This window comes from Eptesicus fuscus, chromosome 15, assembly GCF_027574615.1.
Source record: "Eptesicus fuscus isolate TK198812 chromosome 15, DD_ASM_mEF_20220401, whole genome shotgun sequence".
Lineage (NCBI taxonomy): Eukaryota > Metazoa > Chordata > Mammalia > Chiroptera > Vespertilionidae > Eptesicus > Eptesicus fuscus.
This window is the reverse complement of record NC_072487.1, coordinates 67,117,638-67,140,790: the sequence shown is the minus strand read 5'-3', so window position 1 is coordinate 67,140,790 and position 23,153 is coordinate 67,117,638. Positions and strand designations below refer to the sequence as shown.

Genomic DNA, 23,153 nt, shown 5'->3' with positions numbered 1-23,153 from the left:
CCCACTTTCACCCCCATGCACCAAAACACTCAGAAAGCCGACTAGTCTCCTATGCCCAGATTTTGGGGGGGGCGGGGGGGTCTTTACTGCATGTACACACCTTCCTCAACGTCTCCCATCTCCATAGGACGGCTCATCTGAAAAGATCTTCCCTTCTCTTCCATGTGAGAGGTGGTGATGTGGGCTTGGCTGAGCAGGGTGTTCAGGGAATCCTTAATACCACTTGGCAAAGCAGCTACTGAGATTTGTTGAGCATCCTCACTCCAGAAGCTGCACAAGGCCAGACTGCAGTCCCCAGGGCCAGTGTGGGCACATTCAAGTGCAGCCGGCACAATGACTCAAGGGCTGATTACGTCCTTGGTGGATTAGCTGTGTGTCTGGCTTCTCCTCTCTCAATCAGATAGATGCCCCTTGGTTGCTTCATGACTCATTGACTTCCCTCAGAGGGTGAGAAGGGAAGAGAAGAGCCTCAGAGTCTCACCGGTACTAATTAGCAAGGCTTACCAAGGCTTCCCCTGCAATGGCTCTATCTGCCAGCACAGACCCCATTCGGATGGACATTTGAGAGCTGAAGATCATTTTCATAGTAACCCAGGATCCTGGATTTGAAACGCGCAAATCCCAGGGCTGCCACTCATTAACTGTGTGCATTTAGGCAACTCCCTTCATCTATCTGAGCCTCAGTCTTGGCATCTGTAAACCAGGAAGAATAATAGTATCTACCTCTAAAGGTTGCAAAAATAAAATGAGATGATAAATGTGAAGCATACAGCACAATGCCTGACACACAGAAGTTACTGAGCAAACTTTACCTATTATTAAAAACAGTTTTAAAGATGTGCTGGCTAATAGGTGCGCCAGCTCCTGAGGTTTTGCCGCTCACGTTGCCTTCCCTGCTAACTCCTGGCTGATGTTGACTGCATGGAGGAATGCTTCGCAAATTCATCAAGCAGGCTCTTGTTTGCAGGCACATTGGAAGCAAGAAGCATAAAGCGAAAACTTGGTCTTGGAGCCAGAAGATTTCCACTCAATTCCCAGGGTCCTAGCATCTCTAAGTCATAGCATTGTGTCAATGAATTACTGTCCATCGCAGTGAAGAATGGTTAGGTCCAAATAAGACACGAACCAGTGAAGACGTGCTCCTACCGTCTCTCGATAATCTGTGAAAGACACAGATTATCGAGAGACAGTAGGATCTCAGAGGGAAGGCAGGGGTGGGTAGGTGGGTGGTGGGAAGAAATCAACTTGTATGCATAACCCATGGACAAGGTCATTAGGGTGGTGAAGGCCTGGGGCGGCGGGGGGCGGGAGCAGGCTAGAAGGGGTCAATGGTGGGAAAAAGGGGACATGTGTAATACTTCAACAATAAAGATTTTTTTAATTGTAAAAAAAAGAACAGTTCTTAAAAACTATCCAAGTGGGAAATTAGAGAGCAAACTGGAACACATCCCTGCCCTCGTAATGAGGGAGAACCGAAATTAATGATGACTCTATAGTGGCAAAGATCCCGAACCCATCTTTGATAATCTGTCTTTTGCCAGGAAAAAAGAAGAAAAGAGAAGACGTGGACAATTAGGAAGTAATTAAGACCTCACAGACACAGCTATGGCAGAAAGCAGTGAAGGGAATACATAGCGATTTGGGGAAAATGCAAACCAGCCGTCGGACAGGAGGTGCCTTAGGTGTGCAGAAAAGGAGCTGATACCGTTACCAAAGCTTTTACCGATATTTCTGGAAAGTCGTGGAGGAACAGCAGCAGAACATACGCTTAAATTTTTTACAACATCAAATGTCATATTGATCTTTTAGACAGAGAGGGAAAATGCAAGAAGTAGGAGCTTTAAGAACTTTGAGAGAAGGGGGAAATACTGCCAACGGGTACGTGACAGGCATTTTCAGATACAGCTCCCCAGTCAATCACCCACCTGCACGCCAGGCCTGTGGTTCTTCCCATTTCCCAGATCAGGAGGCCAGGTCTCCAAATGAGGCAGCGACTTGTCTAAAGGGAGCCGCCAATCACTGCCTGAGCTGGCAGGGCTCGAGACTTACCATTTTCATTGCTCTTCTACAACAAGGATTAACAAATTGGACACAACCCAGGAAAACAAAGGAATTATGAGGCTGTGTAAGGCCAGGGTTATTATAAAAAAAAAAAAAAAAAGAACTAATCACAGCCCACAAACAATAGCTTTTCAATAGAATTACAGAGACAGTGGATGAGAAGATCACAAGATGACTTAATCTGGACCACAGTAAGTCAAAAACGCTTCTTGCAAAATTAATTCAAATGGACTTGGAGAGGCTGCATGACTGGAAGTCTCAAAATTAGCTCAAAGGCATTACACACCAAATAAGGGCGGAAATAATTCAAATATAAGGGCAGGCACCAGGTCCGATGGAGCTCACAGCCCCTTGCAATGCCATTTTATGAACCCTCCTGCTAGTCAGTAGTCTGTGGCACGACTGAGCGAAGGTACTGGGTGAGGAAGAGCCTTGTTCAGGGAAGCCTCATCCTGGGCCTGGGGTTAATGGAAGTTAAGGCCCAGACAGGGGCTAGTTTCCTTTCTCACCATTAGCACCTACAGAAGAGGAGCTGTGGGCACTGCATAAAGAAGCGATGAGCCAGGCCAGTGTGGCTCAGTGACTGAGTGTCAACCCATGAAACAGGAGGTCACCGGTGGCACATGCTGGGTTGTGAGCTTGATCCCCAGTAGGGGGCATGCAGGAGGCAGCTGATCAATGAGGTCTCTCTCTCTCATCAATGTTTCTATCTCTCCCCTATCCTTTTTCTCTAAAATAAATAAAAGCATAATTAAAAAAAAAAAAAAAAGCAATGAGTCAGGCCAGACAGAAGCCTAACTACCTGGATGAATCAAATCCTATCATCCCAGCCTTGGAGAGCCATTATGTCAGACCCTACCTAACCACTGTGGTCTCCATCCTGCCCTTGGCAATGGACCAAACTTTAGAACCAATTCTTCCTCCTGATGGACCTCCCCAATCCCTCTTCCTACTGTCCTCTGAGGTCTGGGGTTTACTCTAACAATACTAGACCACACTCCTTTCCATCACAGTTCAGTTTGTGCAACAAACATCTCCATGCACAACTATGTGCCACTGTGTTAGGTCATAAGGACAGAGAGATGGACAAGGCAGGCATCCTTGCCCTGCCCTCTAGGAGCTCAAGCTAGAAGGGGATGTGTGAACCAGGTTTGTACAGTGTATTCATTCACCCTTGCCTAAATGCATGTTCAGAAGGTTCACCTTCCTTCATAGAGATTTAGGTCACAGAATTAGCAAATATCAGAGGAGGCATTCAAAGCTGTGTCTCTGTCATAAGAACCCATGTTTTCTCCACTCTACTCATCAGGCTCACCGAAGCCATCCACACCCAATGACTGCACCGTCCTTTCATGGCTCAGGTCAAGAAAAAAAAAATTCATGATTGAGCATCTATTTTGCGCCAGGCATTACCTTAGCACAATTGCATGCTATCTTCACAAACCCTTTCACAGCATCAAAGAGGCACAAGGGCACACACAGCTTGTAAGTAAAGAAGCAGGAGATCCAAGTTCAAGTCTGTCTGCCTCACAGATTTTAAGAAGCCCACCACTGGGTGAGGAAGTGTATCTGTTTCCTATTGCCGCTGTAACAAATGACCACAAACTCAGTGACGTAAAACAACACAGATTTATGATCTTATAGTTCTGGAGGTCAGAAGTCAAAAGCAGGTTTCACTGAGCCAAAGTCAAGGAGTCAGCAGGGCTGTGTCCCTTTCTGGAGGCTCTAGGAAAGAACCCATTTCCTTTTCCTTTCCAGAGGCTAGAGCTGATTTTTTGGCCCCAGCCCCTTCCTCCCTCTTCAAAGGTGGCAGCATAGCATTTTTAAGTGTCTCTATGCCTCTCTCTTTACATCTCCTTCTCCGACTCTGTTAGTGCCTCTCTCTTAAAAGGACCCTTGTGATTATATTGGACCCACCGGATAATCCAGAATGACCTTCCCATCCCAAGATCCTTAACTTCATCATGTCTGCACAGTCCCTTTTGTCATATGCCAGAGCACCATAGCGTATTCACAGGTTAGGAGATTAGGACATGGACATCTTGGGGGGGGGGGGGGCGGGGCGGGGTTGTAGCAAAAGCATAATCAACTACAGTAGAAACCAGAAATAATAGTCCCACTGCTTTAAAAAGACTTGATGTTCATGGAGGTAAAATGATGTTTGGGGGGCGTGTGTGCAGCAGGCAAGGTAAGAATTGGAACCCCAATTGGTATAAGTTGAGAGTCCACTTTTCCCCCTTACCACAGCACACAGCCTCCAGGAAACTGTCACAGTCCAATAAGCCACTCCAATGGATAAACTGTCAAATTCAAATAAATAATCATCAGAAGGTTCTAAGACCGAGTTGGTGATGATTCTCTGGGTTGGCAGGAAATGGCTGTGGGTGATCTGACGCTTGAATCCTTGGAAGTACCAAAAGTACATGTTTTGGGGGTTAGTACAGCGCTGATGGGTGTGGCTAAAGATATAAAAATATTCTTCCTTCTCAGCAGCTGGCGGGCAAGAGGCGCTGAGCCTGAACCAGGGTTTCAGACAGATGTGGATTCAGGTCCCAGGTCTCCTGACTCTACTCATGAGCAGGTTATGCCACTTCTCTGGGCTCAGCTTCCTCATTTGAAAACAGGGGCGGTGATGTTTTCTTGGGAAGAGCCAATGAGGTAATGCCTGTATGGTACCCAATACTGCATTCGGCACACAGTAGGAGCTCAACACATGTGGGCACTTTCATTTCCTCACCTTCTCCATCCTGATTCAGGTTTAAGAGTGAGAAACAAAAACATCCGGGCTTGGTTTGAAGAAAAACACAGCTAGCTGTGCAACTAATCTTCACAAAACCAACCGCCCCCTCTGCTTGCTGTGCTCAAGGTGTGGCTGAAGGCTTAGAGACTCTAGGCAGACAAAGGAACAAAAACAGGCAGGTGGAGGGGAAAACACAGGCCTCCGTCAGCCAAAGAGAGGATAAATACAGCACATTACTCAGGGCATGTGGTGGTGGGCCCCTGTCAGGAACGGGCGAGGGAGCCAGAGGTCTTTTGAACTGTTTGGGACTTGGCCGCTCTCCAAGCGAGGCCAGATGCAGCAGCCCCTATTAGTCAACTGTTTGCCAGCCCTTGGCGATCCACTGGGACCTTCGCAGGAAACCCAGAGCTCTGAGCAGGGCGGGAGGTTAATCACGCCATCTCCCCATACTGGAAAGCCTTTTCTAAAACGCTGTTCTGGAAGCCATGTGAGCTGAACTGCAGGAAACCAGATGCGGAAGGCATGGGGCAGACTTGCCTCACCTGTAGACAATCACCCATGGCATGCAGAGGGTCCTTTGAAGGGTGATGGGCATGTACCGAACCCACAGAGACGCCCTTACCATTCCTGCCAATCTAACATCCCACCTGGACTCTGAGTGTAACTGGCATAGCTATTCTGCAGGGCAATTCGGCATTCTCTACACAAGTTGACAATGGCCACAGTCTTGGACCTGGTAATACTACCCTCTCACCCTCCCCCAGGCATAAAACCTACAGAAATACACACACCCAGTAGAAAGTTATATATACAAAAAAGGTTCGCTGTCATATCTCTCCTCTATGTATATAAAAGGCTAATATACAAAGTGTCCCCTCGGGAGTTTGGCTGGAAGACCGCAAGTTTGATGGCTCGCTATGACATGCGCTGACCACTAGGGGGTGGCGTGGAGTGAAGGAAGGCCCTGGCTGGCAGCCGGAAGGCCCCTATCGGCCCTGATCACTGGTCAGGCCTAGGGACCCTACACATGCAAGAATTCCATGCACCAGGCCTATAGTATTTTTAATAATAAAAGATTAGAAAAAACATAAATGTTCATCAATAGGCAAATGGTTTGGATAAGTTATAGTGTATCTATACTACAGAATGAGGTCATTAGAAATAATGAGGTAGGTCCAAATGTTCCAATATTGAAAGATTTCCAATCATGTTTAAATGGAAAACATGCACATGCAAGTCTCAGAATAGATACAGCAATGGTCCTACATATGGGGAAAATGCAGAAGCATATTTGGATTGACACCTACATGTGGGCGTACCTAAAGAGGAAAATAATTGGGAAGGCTTCACATTAAACAGTGAACAGTGATTGTCTCTGGGAAAGTATGTGAGGTGTGGACGCTGAGGGCAGACCGCCTCTTTTTACTCCATGTAATTATATTTCGTTTATATTCTTACAAAAAGAATGGGTGTGTATATTACTCATGTAATTTATAAAAGTATAAATTTTTTAAAAATAAAGCCCATTCCTAAAGACAAGGAGAAGAGGACGAGGCTTGGCAGGTGGACTCGTGTCCTTTATTTCCCAGGTGAGGAGAACAGGAGAGGCTGGCAGCGATCTGTCCAAGGTCACTCGGTGGGTTTGGAGAGCTGAGCTCCTGGCACCCAGTCTAGAGCTGTTTCCGACACCTTCAAAGAAGGTGTGCGGTCCTTTCCGACACCTTCAAGAGGGTGTGCGGTCCATACTAGTAACATGAGTGCCCATGTTACTAGTATGAAGCCAAATTCCCACTAGATAGCAGGGGACTTTAATTACTACCAGACTCCCTGGGGGCAGCGTGCCACAGAGGCCTGGGGCAGGATGCTATTTCTGGTGTTGGCTGGCCTGGGGCCTCGGCCAAGTCACTTGTTCCTTCTAAGCTTCTGATTTCTCAACTGCAATGTGGGGACCAACACCACCTTCCTCGTGGAGATGCTATGCGCACCAACATTAATTCCCCTTCCTCCTTTCTAAGAGATACTGACTCCCTGTCCTTCTTTTCTAAGAGGGATGCCACTCCTGGAAAAGCTGAGAGACAACGTGGTTTAGTGTGTCCCAAAGCTGGGGGTGCAAATTTCTGTCTACCCTAGACCTATCTGGTAGCATTTGAGAAAGTCTGAGAATATTCTCTCCACATCATTGTCATTCCCCTCCCCTCCAATTTTCTGAATGCCTTTGCGCCCTTCCTACGTATCAGGAGGAACAATAAATATGTCTTTGGATCAAAATGCTCTCATCTCTAGGGTCTGGAGCAAGGAGGTCATCTACAGGAAAGGGGGCAAGATGCCCCTTGCAGGAAAAAAGGCACCTGGTGTTCTTCTGAATCTGGCAAGAAGGAGAGTCACCAAACTGCCTCCAACTGATCCAAGAAGAACCAGCCCAAGTTCATGTAGAGGAGGCAGCCCTGACAAGGTGAGATGATGGGGACTGGCTGGCTCCAAACATACCCCCCAACCAGGCTGCTGCAGATGCCTGGAATCCCACCATTAATCCTTCCAGTTAAGTCTTTATAGGCTTCTGTTAGCATGTAAATGTGTCTCCTGGGAGGAATAATAAAACTTCATCCAAGTGAATAAACATCTACGGACAGTTGCTTCGAATCAGACACTTTGTGAGGGACAGTGGGATGTCCTAAGATGAACATGGTACTGTCCTGCCCTCCAGGAACTTTTGGGAGCAGTATAATGTGCACCAAACACTCAAAACAGGGCGGGGGTGGTGGTGTCAAAAACCAGGTAAAATAGAAAGGGTTTCATGATTGTTCTCTCTTCTGTGTACTTTATTAAGAGCTCAGCTATATTGCACATGACCTTGATGGGCTTCATCCAAATGGCTCCAAGTGTGTGCTTTATTTGGACTATCATAGTCAGCCATGGATGTTTTCTGAGGATCATGATTTTTTTTTTTAAGTAGTTAAACTCGGATCTGTTAGCAGTGCCTGCCTGGAGCGCTGGGTTAAGACAAATTCTGAGCCCAAGCCCAGGCCCAGCAGGAAAATAGACCATGATTGATCGGGAATGCAAGGCACCGCTCAGAAAGAGGCAGTGCTGGGGGAAGCACACTCACCATATATTCCTGCTCTAGGAGTTCAGAAAGGGAAAACAGAACATCTGCCTGACAGGATTGAAAATAGCCACCTATGAACTACTGATGCACTCCACAACAGGCGAAGCTCAAAAACACACGGAGCAAAGGCATCCGCAACGAGGGCACACGCCATATGAAGGCCGAGAAACTCTTCCTGAGAAAGGTCAGCTAATGAATATGTTCGTTTCGGGGACCGGTGCGTGCATGCGTGTCTGTGTGTGTGTGTGTGTGTGTGTGTGTGTGTGTGTGCGCGCGCGCGCGCGCAGCCAATCTCTAACACAACCACTCAACTCTGCGGCCGTGGCATGAAAGCAGCTACAGACAATACATAAACCTATGAGTACGGCTCTTTGCCAAGAAAACTATTTATGAACACTGAAATTGGAATTTCATATACTTTTTATGAGTCATAAAATATCATTCTCCTTTTTTATTTTCCTTCCAACTATTTAAAAACGTAAGAACCATTCTTCATTCACGAGTCACGCAAAAAGAGACGATGGGCCAGATTTGGCCCAAAGGCCATCGTTTTCAGTCCCCTACCCAGAGGTCAAGAATAGACAAAAATTAATGAACAGTGGCACGTGTCAGCCCAGTGGCTGCCTATGGGTGGATATATGTTGACGGGAGGGGATCACCAGGAAACGTTCTGGAATGATGGAAATGGCCTTAAGCATATATACATGTATACAAAACCCACTGAAATGTGCACGTAAGAGCTGTGCATTTCATTGTATGTCATTTTAACTATAGTTTAATACTTTTGCTTTGAACTGAAACCCTGGGGTGGAGTGGGGAGAATGGCTGCCTGGAGGAGGTGCCATTGGAATGAAACTTAAGGAACGGATTTGGCCTCCAAGAATGGGAAGGAGATGCTGAAGGGGAGGAGGCCTAAGGTTCAATTAGGGCTTAAAACACTCACAAAAAAATGAGGTGACAATTCTTTTTGGCAGGAAGCAATGAAAGCATGGCTTTATTTTCCAGCTCAGAAATAATTGCCTTGTACAATAATTGGGGGCCGCCTTCTGGGAGCTGATGCAAGTGGAGCTGGGTGCAATTTGGGGAGATTTGTTACGCTCAGCTCCCTCCAATCAATTCCGGCGGCTCAGATGTTCCTGACCTGTTGCTTGGCATATTGTGAAAACAGCTTTCATTTACTGTACTTCCATTAAAAGATGAAATCCACGAACAGGGGCTCACAGGCCAGAAAATCACCATTTACGTCCCCACTTATCTCCCGTCAGCAGCCAAGAACCTGGTCTCCGCGGCGCCTGGGCTCTGGCCTCGGCTGGGCTGCCAGCTTCGGTGCTGCCTGGGAATGCCTGCAGGAACCCAAATCTGGGCGGTGGCATGGGGCTGGGCGGAAAGGCTGGACCGGGTTAAAACGGGGGTCCTCCTGAAGGTAAGCAGATGGCAGGGCCACACGGGATTACGCGGGGTTGCGGGGAGGTTTCAGACAGAACTCAAGGTGTCTTGGGAAGTCTGACTGCGCAGCATGGTTGGCTGGAGAAAATACTAGAATGGTGATTCAAGACAAAAGTGAAACCTAAGAGAACCTTAACCTGAGCAAGTCGCTAATTCTTTTCCAGCATGACGTATGTCTGAGCCTAACCAAGACAGATGTCTGCTGAAATGTCAGTTTTGCTACCAGATGCGTGACTGGACCTGGGGTACTAGTCCCTTCCCACCTCTGGGCCTCGCTGTTCCACCTGTGAAAAGGGAGGAGCAAGCTGAGCGCTCTATTTCAGCCCTGCCGTTCTGTGGATCCAACCTTGGTTGTCCTGCTACCTTGATGAGTACCTTTGTGCAAGTCATTTCCTCGGGGCCCTGGATGCCACATGACACACTGTGAGGGCTGAAGGGGACGATCTCTAAAGACCCTCCCAGACGCAGCGTCCTCTGTTGGTGCCTTCTTGGGAGACCAGGGGCATTTTTCTCACTGCTCTTGGCAGATGGTGCCTTGGATTATGGTTGAGTACTCCCTCCTCCCATGCCCACGTCTGCTAGCCTGACAATGTTCCTTCAGGGTACTGACCCCTGAATTCTTCACCAAGAGGGTGGATGGATGGATGGTTGGATGGATGAATAGATGGATGTATAGCTGGATGGATGGATGGATAGATGGATAGATGGATAGATGGATGGATGGGTGGAAGGGCAGAGGGTGGATGGCCGATGAATTAATCAGTGGTGTGAATAAATGGATGAAAGGGAGTTTGGGAATCCTGGAGAACAGAGAAATGGGAGGAAAGACATTCACAGGTATCACCCCGACACCCTTTTACCACCACAGCTCAAGCCCCGGTGGACTGAGTGCCCATTGTGATAAAGTCCACGATATATATTCTCATAATTTCTGAAGCTTTCTGACGCCCTCACTTCAGCAAAGAGACCATAACATTGCTTTTGTTTCAGAGCAAGCACATGAATTATAAGCACACATCACGCCTATTAACATGCTCACCGTGAAAGCAACATAAGGGAGCGTGTGACCCTCCTCCTGTTGGGAAGCATAACTCAGACCCAGAAAGGCATGCAGTGTCAAAAGTCAAAGAATTAAAACTTTTTACAAACCGTTTCTAAATGGCAATAAGAATGAATAAGAAGTTTCAGGCCAACATGAATGTGTGTGGACAGGGGATATGGGGAGTGGGGGTACACTAGATGGGCGAGATTTCCCAGGGGAGAGCTTTGAGCAAGGAGTGAGGCAGGGATGAGCATAGAGAATTGGGGTTCAGGGGATGCAGAGGAGGGAGCATAGGGGATACTGACAGCTGTGTGATCAAGACCAAGGGGGCAGGAGTGTCCAGGTGGGCTGGAGGTGGCTTCATGAGAGACATGCTAAGCAAGAGTGCACAAACCTCCCGTTGTCTGCCTATCTTAGGAAGACGGGGGAAGCAGAGAAAGAAAGAGAGAACAGAAGATGGGGAGAGAGGGGTTAAAGGAGAGCTACATAGAGAAAGCACAGAGATGCAGGGCATTCTCGGCACCGGGGAGCGTGAATCCTTGATTGAGAAGAGAAGAGGATGCCCAGGAGCTTTGGAGCCAGCCCCAGCGGGGTGGGGGCGGGGGTTGCTAATGACTGAAGGGGGCAAGGGTGCCTGGCCCAAATGCCCAGCGCTCACGCAAGGGGTGCACCTGGAACCGGGACTCTTACCCCACTGCCAGCTCCAAGTAGCTCAGGTTACCTCCTCAACTGCCTAATTAGAGAAGCTGTCACTCAGACAAAGATCAGGAGGGAAGGGGGAAAGAAATGAACCAGACACTTGAGACTCTGGGGCAAGAAGAAAGTAGCAAAGCTGGTTCTGTCATCACAGGAACCCTGCCTGCAGTCAAAGACGACTGTGTCTTCATCGGGACCACCCTCTGTCCCCAGCGTGGAGAGAGCTGGGAAAGAGCAGCTATTGCCCCGATGCAGGAAGCTGCGGGCAGCCTGCAGCAAGGTTAAATGGGGTGTAAGATAGGCGAGTCGGAAGGAAGGTGCCCACTTTGCTGCCGTGGTCTGGTTAAGTCTCAACGACCTGGAAACACGGCACCCCTCTTGGCCAGCAGAGCTAAGCTGAGCTGATGCAGCCTCTGCCCTGTGGGGACCCACCATTGGGGGGGGTCAATGGTACTGGGACCAAGATGGAGCATGTCTGCTCTCAGGAGGAGTGAGGCAGGGATGAGTATAGAGAAGTGGGGTTCAGGGGAGGGAGCTGAGAAGGATGGGAAGTCGAGCAGAGCAGAAGGGATCAGGGACACAGAGAGAAGGCAAGCTCCCAAGTGACTGTCTTCCTCCCTGACAGCAGGGGGCAGGCCACTCTAAGATGCCAGCTCAATTCCTCCTCAGCCTGGGGCACCACCTGGAGCATCCTGGACTGGGGAGGCCCATGGGTACTCTAGCACCTTCCTTTGCTAAGCACCCCCTTACGTTTCTTCCTCTGCACCCACACTCCTCATCCTTCCCTAGCCAAGACTCTTTCTTCCGTAGGGGAAAGAAGGGCAGGGCTTTGTGCCATGTGCGAGGAAATCCACTTTCACTAATTACACTTCATTATGCTCTGCAGGAATGGGAGAAGCAGAGGAGCACTGAGCCAGGAGTCGGCTTTTAATCCCGGCATAGCCGCCAAGTCACTGTGTGACCCTGGTCAGATCCCTTGACCTCTCTGGGCCTCAGAGCTCACACTCTGCAGTAGGTTGGGAATTGAATGGGAGAACAGGAAAAATGTATCCTGCCCAAGAAAATGGCAACTCAAGGGCTGGATCTATGTCCTATTCAGAGAGGACCCGGTATACAGAAGGTGTTCAATAAATGCTCACTGAACTGAATCAACACTTTGAGAATGGTATGCTCCATATGTATTTCTTCAGTCCACATACACCTTTTAGCAACTAACAGAGATCTGACTCATGCCTGTGCTGGGCTTACAGGATGGTGGAAAATATGAACATCAAAAGGAAATAAACATATCATTAAAACCTGTAACCAAGTACTATTACAGAACCTTCTATACAAAACAGGGAGGCCAGCTCTAACCTGAGAGGTCAGGAAAGGCTTACCTGAAGCACTGATATTAACTGAGAATCTGGAAGTAGTAGCAGGAGTCAGTCAGACAAGAGGCGGAGGTGAGATCTTTCCAGGCAAGGGAGGCAGCCTGTGCAAAGGCCCAGCGGCACAATGGAGATTGTTACGTTACAGGAATTGACCGAAGCCCAACAGACATGGAAAAGCACCGAACAACAAGGAGAACGGCAGGACGTGGGGCTGGAGATGGAAACAGGGTTCAAACCAGGAATTCAACACACTTCTTAGCATTATTTCCCCAGGCAAAGGTTTACTTTCTGGAGACGATTGCTGAGCCCAAAGTCTTCTGGGCATGGGTGGGGCATGAGTGAGCAGTCCTCATAAAGGTCATGGTCTTTGCCAGGCACACCAGGAGTCACTCAGCCCCGTAACTACTCCCATGAATCACCTTCCTTCCCCTCGGCACGCGGCTTTATAGAGCCCTGACTTCCACGCCGTTTTGCTGCAAAGGCCAGAGCTGAAAAGGACCCCGGAGATCACCTAGCCCCGTGGTGTCCAACTGCACTTCAAGGAGCTCTAGGTTCTAAACGGACATTGCAAGGACTGCTTGGGGAGTGAGGGAGAGGAGGCTGGAGGGATGGCTCGAGCCTCTTGGCCAGAGCAGTTCTGCTCTCAGGTCTTTACAGTGGGCTGCCCAAGACTCCACTGGAAGCTTCTGTTGCTGAAGGAGGATTTTGGAAATCACAATTCCCTTACAGGAGAGAATGCCACTGGCCCTGATGAAGACGTGTGGCATTTGCTATGAGGCAATCTTTTTAAAAAAATGACTTTAAAGAGGGAGGAAGCGGGGGTGGGGTGGAGGAGAGAGAGAGAGAGAGAGAGAGAGAGAGAGAGAGAGAGAGAGAGAGAGAGAGAAGGAGAGAGACATCAATGTGAGAGAGGTACATCAATTGATTGCTTCCTGTATGCACCCTGACCATGGATCAAACCTGCAACCCTGGTATGTACCCTGACAGGGGAATTGAACCCACGACCTTCCAATGCATGGGATGACACTGCAACCCACTGAGCCCCACCAGCCAGGGCTTGGCAACCATTTCACTACCTCCGAGACTCACCTTTAAAAATATCACTCTCCTTTCAACCATGCCTGGAGGGAATGTCAATCCAGGTGTCCTCTGTTTCCCTACATGAGAGGTAAACAGGTAGCCACTTGGAGCCCATGGAGGCAGAAGGGAGGGAGGAAAGAATGGAGCCCCTCTACATGGTGGGGGTGCTCGGATCCCCAGAGCTGCCCTTTCTGAGCCCGCTTCTTCCCTCCTGCTATGAGCCATCCCAGACCCTTCTCATAAAGGCCCTTTGCCTACGTGAACAGAGTTTATTTCTGTTGCAGCAGCCTTACGGATACAGCTCTAGAAGGAATGGGTGACTTACTCAAGCCACTCAGGAGTGAGAAGTGTAGCCCAGGTGAGAAATCAGAGCTCTTCTCCCGCCTGGGGGCCGCCTGGGCTGGGGACCATTTGCAGCTCCATGTTAACTGAGCCCTCCATCAGGCCTTCCGCCTTGTCTCTGCAGCCTAAGTCTCACAGGTACCAACATACAGTCCCCCACCTTCTTCTCCATATCCTCCAACAGAACCGCCCGGCTCTCCTGTCCTCGGGGCCTTCACCGTAAATCTGACATCAGCCCCTCCTCATCGAGTACAGATGTTCTACCAAGAGCTGGAACTCAAGCCACACAAACACAAGTAATTTCTTAACTGCTACCTCAATGTGTGTGCGTGTCTCTCCCTCCCTCCCAGAGCAAAGATTAAAGGAATCTTTTGCAATTTTCTCTGTTCCAGAAAGCACCTGCACATACGCTGTTTCTACATGTTTTTTACCTTGTCTCTCAGTCTAAAGGCAATTTAATTTCTTATACGAAAGAAGCAGCAAAGGGGCTGGCGTTGGGGGCTGGGTGGGAGGGCTTATGGTCTTTCTTCTTTCAGCGTCATCTCGGACTACAGAGCTGTTTCCCACAGTCGCAGAACTCGCTTCCAAGGCACATGCAGGAGATCGGAAGACGTGAGCCTAATTGCATTACACTGCGGTTTGACCAAGCAATCGCTAATGTTATGGCAGGGCAAGCAAACGGAAATGACGGAGACACATTTAACTCCTCCCTTCCCCAACTCAAACTCGGGACTCAGGCCACCAACTGGCGGGGGATGCTCATGGGTCGTGAAGGGAGTATGTTCTCCATCTTCTGCAGCTCGTCTAAGCATGCCCACTTCCTCTCACCTAGCTCCAGCCAGAGCCACCCACCGCGCTTCCCCGTGGTCTGCTCTATGATGTTGGCAAGAGGGAGGAATCTATTAAATTGCAGGACCTATTCATTCCTTTGCTCACTCACTCAGTAAATAGGTACTGAGTACTAATTATGAAGCAAATGCTTGGAGAAGCACGTGGTTTGAACACAGTACCTTTCCTCAGAGAGTGTGCAGTCTAGACACAATAAACATGGAATACGGATCTCCAGGTACAATTTAGGCCGAATGGTCAAGGAGGGCTTCTGTGGGGCCTCTGGCAAGCAAAAGAAAAACCACAGGGGTGAGGCGGAGCAGGCCAGGGCACCTCTGCTCAGGGGCCCTGGGAGCCCAGCTGTGGATCAGAATCCCGAAGTCACCCTGAGTGATGGAAAACTAAACAGAACGGTCATGCTTAGTTATTCTGATTTCCCTGGCTTAGCACAGGGCCCTGACATTTTAAGAGCTGTTTTAGGTTTACAGAAAATATTGATGGGGAAGCACAGATAGTTCCCACATACCACCTCTACACACACACACACACACACACACACACACACACACACACACACGTCTCCCCCATGGCTTACATCTCGTCTTAGTATGGCACATTTGTTACAATCGATGGGCCAATATAAATACATCTGATGAACTGAAGTCCATAGTTTTCATAGGGGTCACTCTTTGGGGGTGCACCCTATGGGTTCTGACAAATTTGAAACTGTGCCTATGCGTCCTGTGCATGCGGGACAGTTTCACTGCTGTTAAAACCCCCTGGGCCAGTGGTCGGCAAACTCATTAGTCAACAGAGCCAAATATCAACAGTACAACGATTGAAATTTCTTTTGAGAGCCAAATTTTTTAAACTTAAACTTCTTCTAACGCCACTTCTTCAAAATAGACTCGCCCAGGCCATGGTATTTTGTGGAAGAGCCACACTCAAGGGGCCAAAGAGCCGCATGTGGCTCGCGAGCCACAGTTTGCCGACCACGGCCCTGGGCTCCACCCTCTTGTCCCTTCCCAGCTTCCGCCAAGCCCGTAACAATGGATCTTGCGCTTGCCTCCATAGGTTTGCCTTGTCCAGAATGCAATATATCTGCAACCATATGTAGCATGTGGCCTTTTCAGATTGGCCTGTTTCTCTTAGCACTATGATTTTTAAGGTGCCTCTCTGTCTTTTCCAGGCTTGATAGCTCATTTCCTTTTATCACTGAATTACAGGCCCTCAACTAGACATATCACAGTTTATCTATCCATTCATCGATTGAGGGACATCTTGTTTGCATCCACGTTTTGGAAATTTTAAATTAGGCTGTGGCAAACACTCAGGTGCAAGTTTTTGCATGGGACATAAGTTTTCAATGCATTTTTGTAAATACCAAGAAATAGGATTGCTGGATCATAGGGTAAGAGTATTGTGGAATTTTACAAGAAACTGGCAAACAGTCTAACTCCCATTTATACTTATTTAATTTGCCTAGGGTCCATTCTAGGTCCTGACATTTTTTAAAGCTTCCTGATATCCCAATGTGCAGCTAAGGTTGATTATCTTGCAGGCCTTCGCTGGGAACAAAGTCCTCCATGATAAGCACGATGGGAAGTCATTGTGAATATAAGCAGAGGAGAGGCAGGGTTTGATGCTCAAGTTTACAGTCATGCAGATAGCATGTGAGGACTGGGAAGGGACTGGGCAGAGATGAAGAGCAAGAGGGAATCTGAAAGATGCTAGGTGTCTACTGAATTGCCTGACAGAGATGAGAGGAACGTGTACAGGGTAAAGACATAAAGAAAGGGGTGGATTCCAAGGATATGCTGGGAGAAACAGTAATAAGCTTTGGTTATAGGTTAAATGTTGAAACTGTGGAAAACAAAGTAATAAGTCCAAGGATTACAAGAGATACTCCCAATCCTGCTCCAGAGTGAATTCCAGTCTACCCTGCAGACAGGCACACAGGCTATTAGTCCGTCTTCTTTTCAGTCTTCATCTCCCTTCCCTCCTCCTCCTCCTCCTCCCCTTTCTTCTTCCTTCTTCATTTTGCTCTTTTGTTTCTTTTGAAACAAGAAATCCCCTAGACTCAAGATCAATTGCTAAAGTACTGCTGACCCTTGCAAGCTACATGGAGCATATGCCCTCAAGGTCAGTCTCAAGAAGGGACATGTATTTTGTGGATACAGTAACTGGGCTCAGTCTCAAGAAGGGACACGTATTTCGGGGATACGGTAACTGGGCTCAGGTGCCTTTCCTTGTCAGTTCCAGCCAAGTGTTGACATTTTAGAAGGCATGATCTCTTAAGAAAGTTTATCATTCTTGAAACTTTTCTTCTGAAACTATTCAGCAGATGTTGCCAATGCCCTGAGGGGGGAAAGCTTTAAAATAGGGCTGACAGACTAAATAGGGCAAGAGGAGCAGAGGCTGAGAGAGAGAGGCCCACCAGAGCTTCAAATATTTAGCAAATCAGGAATAAGCCAAGCCCCCCAGGTCCTTTCCACCAGCTGCTCTCAATATCACACCTCACACTGAGCCTCGGGATCATGGCCTGATTTGTGCAAGATGCATCCAGGGCCTCAGAGGCCTCTGAAGTCCTCGGGGACATCTGGAGTCACATGGGACAACAGGGGCAGCGAGGGAGGCAGCCCGGTCAGGGCGCCGCCCCGTCTTCTCTCCTTTGCTCTGAGCTGTGCGTGGGGCCAACAAGGGGCTTGGGCTGGCTTCTGTGGTCAGTTAGGCAGACAGGAGTGACTTGTCCTCAGGGATGCTAAACAGACTTCAAGGCTGAGGGGAGCGGACAGACAGAGGGAGATGAGGACAGACAGGGAGAAAGGCAGACAGGTACACAGAGCAAGGGAGGGAGCAAGGAAAAAGGAAACATTAAAGGGGAAAAAAGGAGAGAAAGACACAGAGGAAAGCAGAGAGGAAAGAGAAGAGATGACAGAGAAAGTGGGAATGAAGAGGAGGAGGAGAATGAGAGAAGGAAGGGTGGGGGAGGAGGAGAGAGAGGAGCGAGTCTTGCATTCCATCCCCATCCATCACTCACAGGGGAGAGTTTTGTTCTCTCTCGAAGAAACACTCATAAATCTTCCATGAAACATCCACGGAAGCTCAAACCTGTGCATTCATGTCAGACAGCTCCGTCGGCACCTGCCTCCCAGCAGGTGAGAATGAGAACCTCTGGGCCCCTCTTCCGAAGGCCGAGCTGTGGGGGGGACCTGCTCTGAGCAGGGAGGAGGCTGAGATGAAAGGAAAAGGCTGGGCTGAGAAATGACCCATCAGGGCCCAGGAATTCCTGCCAGTGTCACTAGTGGATTAACCTAAGAAACCCGGTCTATGGGATGCACAGACTTTGCAGAAGAAAGCTTATGAGGCAATACCTGTATTAGCAAACCTTGGTGTGTTTTGTAAGTAAATGGCTATGAAGTTCCCCCTGACAACTGCATCTCTCTGAGGTGAGCGGGGAAGCAGCCTTGCCTGAAGGTCAGCTCTATCGACATTGATTGACACCCATCCAAGAAGGGATAGGAACAGGGTACAGAAAGCACCAAACCCCATCCTTCCCGCACGGACCTCCTAGCAGTGCTGTTCAACAGAATTCTCTGCAGTGGTGGGCACGCTCTATACCCGTGCTGGGCGATGTGGCAGCCATTACCCATAGTGGCTATTATTTATGTTGAAATTCATTAAAATTAAGTGAAATTTAAAATGGAGCCCCTTGGTCTCGCTGGTCACATTTCCGGTGCTCAATAGCCACCTATGGGCATTGTCTACTGTACTGGACTACGCAGACAGGGAATGAGGTAAGACCCGAACACACACATCTTAATGTAAGACTGGTGGCCTCAGAGGGACCTAAACAAGGTTTTCTGAATAAAGTTATTCAAATCTGAACTAGGGGAGGAAGGAAAGAGGAAGAGGCAGTAAGGATGGAAGTTTCCATCCAAAAAGTAGCTATAACCCTCCTACAAAGGTGTGTCTGTGGTTCCCTGTCTATGGACACATAAGAATCGGAGGCAAAGAAATGTGGAATTGGAGAAGTCTGGAGCCAGCTTGCTCCCTGCAGGCTCAAGATCAACCATCCCATATAGGAAAAAAGGAAAAAAAAAGTAGCTGTAATGAAGGAGAGACAGGGTTCCACCAGCAGAGACGGAGGGGAAAGGGACATCCTTGACAGAGGACCGCTCGAGTCAAGTCACGGGAATGGGGAAGCAGAGCTTGATTTCTGGGAGCAGTGCAAACCCAGTCTGGCTGAGGTGTGGGCAGAGATATAGTGAGAGAGAAGGGTGAGGACCTTAGGTGGCGGGCTCAGATGCCAAGGAGTCTGCTATTCATCCTGTACGCAGTGAGGAGCCACAGAGGACCTAAGCCAGGGAAAAGGGACCTTGGGAGCGAGGCTTCAGGCAGCAGAGGCAGGTATGAAGGAAGAAACTGGAGCCATATTGAAGAGAGACTGGGAGAGGACTGCAACCTGGCGGAGGGTGAGGGACATGAGGCCGGGGCAGCTGCTGTTGCATTACACGACGGAGGGCTACACGGGAGCCTTGCTTGGCCTAAAGAATGGCATCTGTAAGTCCAGCTCTATGAGTGGCAGGCAAACCCATGAAGTCATTTCCTGAGCCGATGTCTTTGCAGAGGAAGAATCCGCCAAGAAGGGCGAGCTTTTGCACAACCACCTGCAGCCCAAGAACCTACTAGTATACAGCAGGATCCCTACCCCAAGACCCTCCCCCACTGGGTCCCCTCATAAGCTCCCATGAGCGTACCGTCCAATGAGAATTAGGTAGGAAAAAAGGAAGCATAAAATAAGAGGAAAAGAAGATGGAAAGAAGTATTTTTAAAAATCTGCTGGAGACGTCAAAACAAACTCCCAGCCATTCTTGCCGGAGATTTTATGGGGCAAGACATCCCCAAAATGGATTCTGAATTATCCTCTGCGCCTCGTAAAGCACGGCACTCCTGGCAGCCAGCTCACACCCCGGCCCTCTCCTTAACTGCCCACCCTCCCCAGCTAGCGAGCAATCTGGGAGACCCAGGGCTACACAGGCAACTGGGTGGGGGTAAATAACACGGGCTGGGTGCCCTAAACTCTGCGTCCAGAGCGATCTCAGCCCCTGGACTTCCGGCAGGTGTTCGCCTTTTCTGGGCCTTGGTCTCCCTCTGTGCAATGAGAGGGCTCGTGTGGATGGGCCTGAGGGTCCTGTCCGGTCTCAGCTCGGATGGCCTGGAGAACTGGCACATGGACGGTTCCAGAGAGCCCCTAAAAGCCACGTGTGCATGGGAAGGGGGTATGCGGTGACAGCAAAGAGGAATTAACCGGGGAATCCTGCTCTCATTCCCACCCTCATAAGGTGATGCAAAGATCAAGTGTGGTCACAGATGAAAACCCAATTGTTGATAAGGTTTAGTTATTTTTAAAGAAATATTGCAAAGCTTCCCCTGAGTAAAGAAATACTTGGAATGGCGTTCAAGAAGTCAAGGTGATCTGAGAATTAAACAGCAGCTCTACTTTGCTCAGCATCCTGTACTTGATGGCTTCATTATTTGAGCCACAGTTTTCTCATCTGCAAAACAGGAAGAGTGTTGGGTGTCTCCTTTAAAAGGTTCCCCGCAAAAGAGAGCCTCAGTGGCCATCACTGTGGAGTCCCAAGAGGGGCCAGGAACTCTGAGAACCCAATGACTTGAGTTCCTGACTCTGCAATTCAGTTTCTTTCTCTTGATTTTTCATTGAGTAAATGTAAAGTGTGCAGTGGGTTGATTTGATACCCTTACATATTGCAAAATGAGTACCCACCATAGCATTTGCTAACTCGTCCATCATGGTACATAATTACCATTCGTTTTCGTGGTGCAGACTTTTAAATCTAGCTTAGCTACTTCCAAGCATGTAATACAGTATTGCTCACCACAGTCACCATGCTGCACACTTAATCCCTAGGACTTACTCACTGAATAACTGAAGTTTGTACTCTCTTACCAACATCTCCCCATTTCCCCCATCCCCCAGGCACTGACATTCCAGTCTCTGTTTCTGTGAGTTCGGCTTTTTCAGATTATATACACTTAAGTGATATCATACAGCATCCATTTTTCTCCGCCTGATTTATTTCACTTAGCACAATGCCCTCGAGGTCCATGCGCACTGTCGCAAGCGGCAGAACTTCCTTTTCTCTCCTGGCTGAATAACATTCCATTGTAGGCTTACAGCACATCTTCTCCATTCATCCGTTGACTGACTCAGAGCTGCTGTTTCCACATCTTGACCATGGTAAAGAATGCTTCAGCGAACATGGCGGGGGGAGACGCATATACCTCTTCAAGGTCCTGTTTTCATTTCATTTGGATACAGACTCCGGAGTGGACTTGCTGGATCATTTGGTAGTTCTGTTTTAATTCTTGGGGGAAGCTCCATACTGTCTTCACAGTGGCTGCAACAACTTATACTCCCATCAAGGGTGCAAATGGATTCCCTTTTTCTCTTCTGTAAATCAGAGTTTTAGGCAACATGTTATCTAAAGGCTCAACCACTAAAATCCCTGTGACTTAATGCCTCTGTCGATCTGAACCATGTATTTATTTCAAAAGCTTTTAGCTGGTTTTCTCTGCGCTGACCACCTGCTTTATCCTGGGGCTCACAGGCACCGAGGGCTCACACTAGCAAGCGACTCCCTCTCCAGCACTCTTAGGACAGGGCTGACACTTGAGTTGTGTTTTTACAGAGAGTTACTTGGTTTCCCAAACCTGTTTATGCTGTGTGTTTATCATTATAAAATGTAATGAAATATTGTGCAAATTAAAAATTTTATTAGCATCAAAAGGAAGCAGTTCCTATGAGGACTAATGTGGTTTTACTGTAAAAATAAAATCCCTTCATATTGCTATTGAGTTAGGTCAGGTGCGACAACTATAAAAATGTAGAAAGGAGTCATAAAACTCTAGAAGGATTACTTGGCAAGCATCTTTAGGTTCTCAGTCCCCTTTAATGAAACATTGGAGATCATATTTGGTACATTATGAGAATGGTTTATACAAGAACGATGTCATGGAACTCTAATCAGCTGACCCAGAACAAGAGGAGAGGCCCTGGGCTACATCAAATAATTGGCAAATGTATACACAGTTATGTGTGTTAAGCTACAATATAAGGTTTGAGGTGCATGACAATTTTTTATGATTTCCTGCTTTAATAGACTTTTCTATTAACTGACCAACTGCCAACCCACCTGGCCTTATAAAGGATGGTTTCTAAGGTAAGCAACTCAATCTATACCCAGGTAACCCTCTCCGGAATAGTCTGTCTCCCCACTGAGTGCGAAAACAGTTTAAGGAAGAAGAGGAGAACTGCTGTGTCAACCGTGACAGGAAGAAAGAGACACCTGCCTCGGACTCTGGGATAATTGTTCCCTTCTGGCCCTGCCCTTGCTGGGTTCAGTTTCTTCTTTTAGTTCGCCAGACAGAAAAATTTGCATATTCTCTCTCTCATATCTATCTGCATATAAGGATATGTGCATGTATGTAATGTATCTATTCTTATATACACTGAGTGGCCAGATTATTATGATCTCTGAACATATAATAATCTGGCCACTCAGTGTATATATACTGTATATATATTAGAGGACCAGTGCATGAATTCGCGCATGGATGGGGTCCGGCCAGCCTGGCCAGGGGGAGGGGACATGGGCAGTTGGCCGGCCTGCCTGCTGGTCCAACTCCTGGTCGAGGGGACAATTTGCATATTAGCCTTTTATTATATAGGATATACACTGAGTGGCCAGATTATTATGTGTTCAGAGATCATAATAATCTGGCCACTCAGTGTATGTTATATGTATATATATGCACACATTTACATAAGTATCCATACCATGTGTCAGTGTGTGTATATGTGCATGTATATGTATAAGCATAGTTGTGTGTATGTGTATGTATATATGTATATGTACCAGGTATGTATGAGTAGATGTATATGTATATGTGTATGTATATGTATGTGTGTATGTGTATATGTATGTAAAGGGTCAGTAAACAGGACTTCCTGCCTGTACCCTGGAGAAAACCTGAGGTAGATTCCAGGCCTGACCATGTGGAGTGGTTCAGTAAAGCTGGCTTACTACTAACCATGAGGTGGTCAGAGAGCCTTCCGTAATCATGGTGCCTCCATAAAATACTGTGCCAGGAACATTACCCATCTTCTTTCCAATATATTGTGCATGGGGCATGGAGGATGCTGCTGCAGTCTAGACATCGTACCTTGCTTGTAGGACATGTTTTTAAAGCCGTGGAATCTTTCGCCCCAATGAAACTGGAGCTCCAGTGTTACAAACAGATAAAAGTGGAGCATCTCTTCAGCTGAATCCCAGGGCAACGCATACTCCCCTGATCTTCAATGGAACCCAGACTGAAAAACCAGTGCCTTCCCCGGCCGGGGTGGCTCAGCAGTTG

At 48.0% G+C, this 23,153-nt stretch overlaps 1 protein-coding gene and 1 non-coding gene across 3 annotated transcripts in view; one reads left to right on the top strand and one right to left on the bottom strand.

Annotated features, from left to right (window-relative positions):
• The window catches only part of ASTN2 (astrotactin 2), a 769,045-nt gene that overhangs the window by 728,067 nt on the left and 17,825 nt on the right, over window positions 1-23,153 (bottom strand). The gene's annotated exons all lie outside the window — the stretch shown is intronic.
• On the top strand, window positions 18,669-18,799 carry LOC114235358 (small nucleolar RNA SNORA38). Its single transcript, XR_003621545.2, has one exon. It is a non-coding gene; the product is annotated as a small nucleolar RNA SNORA38 (small nucleolar RNA).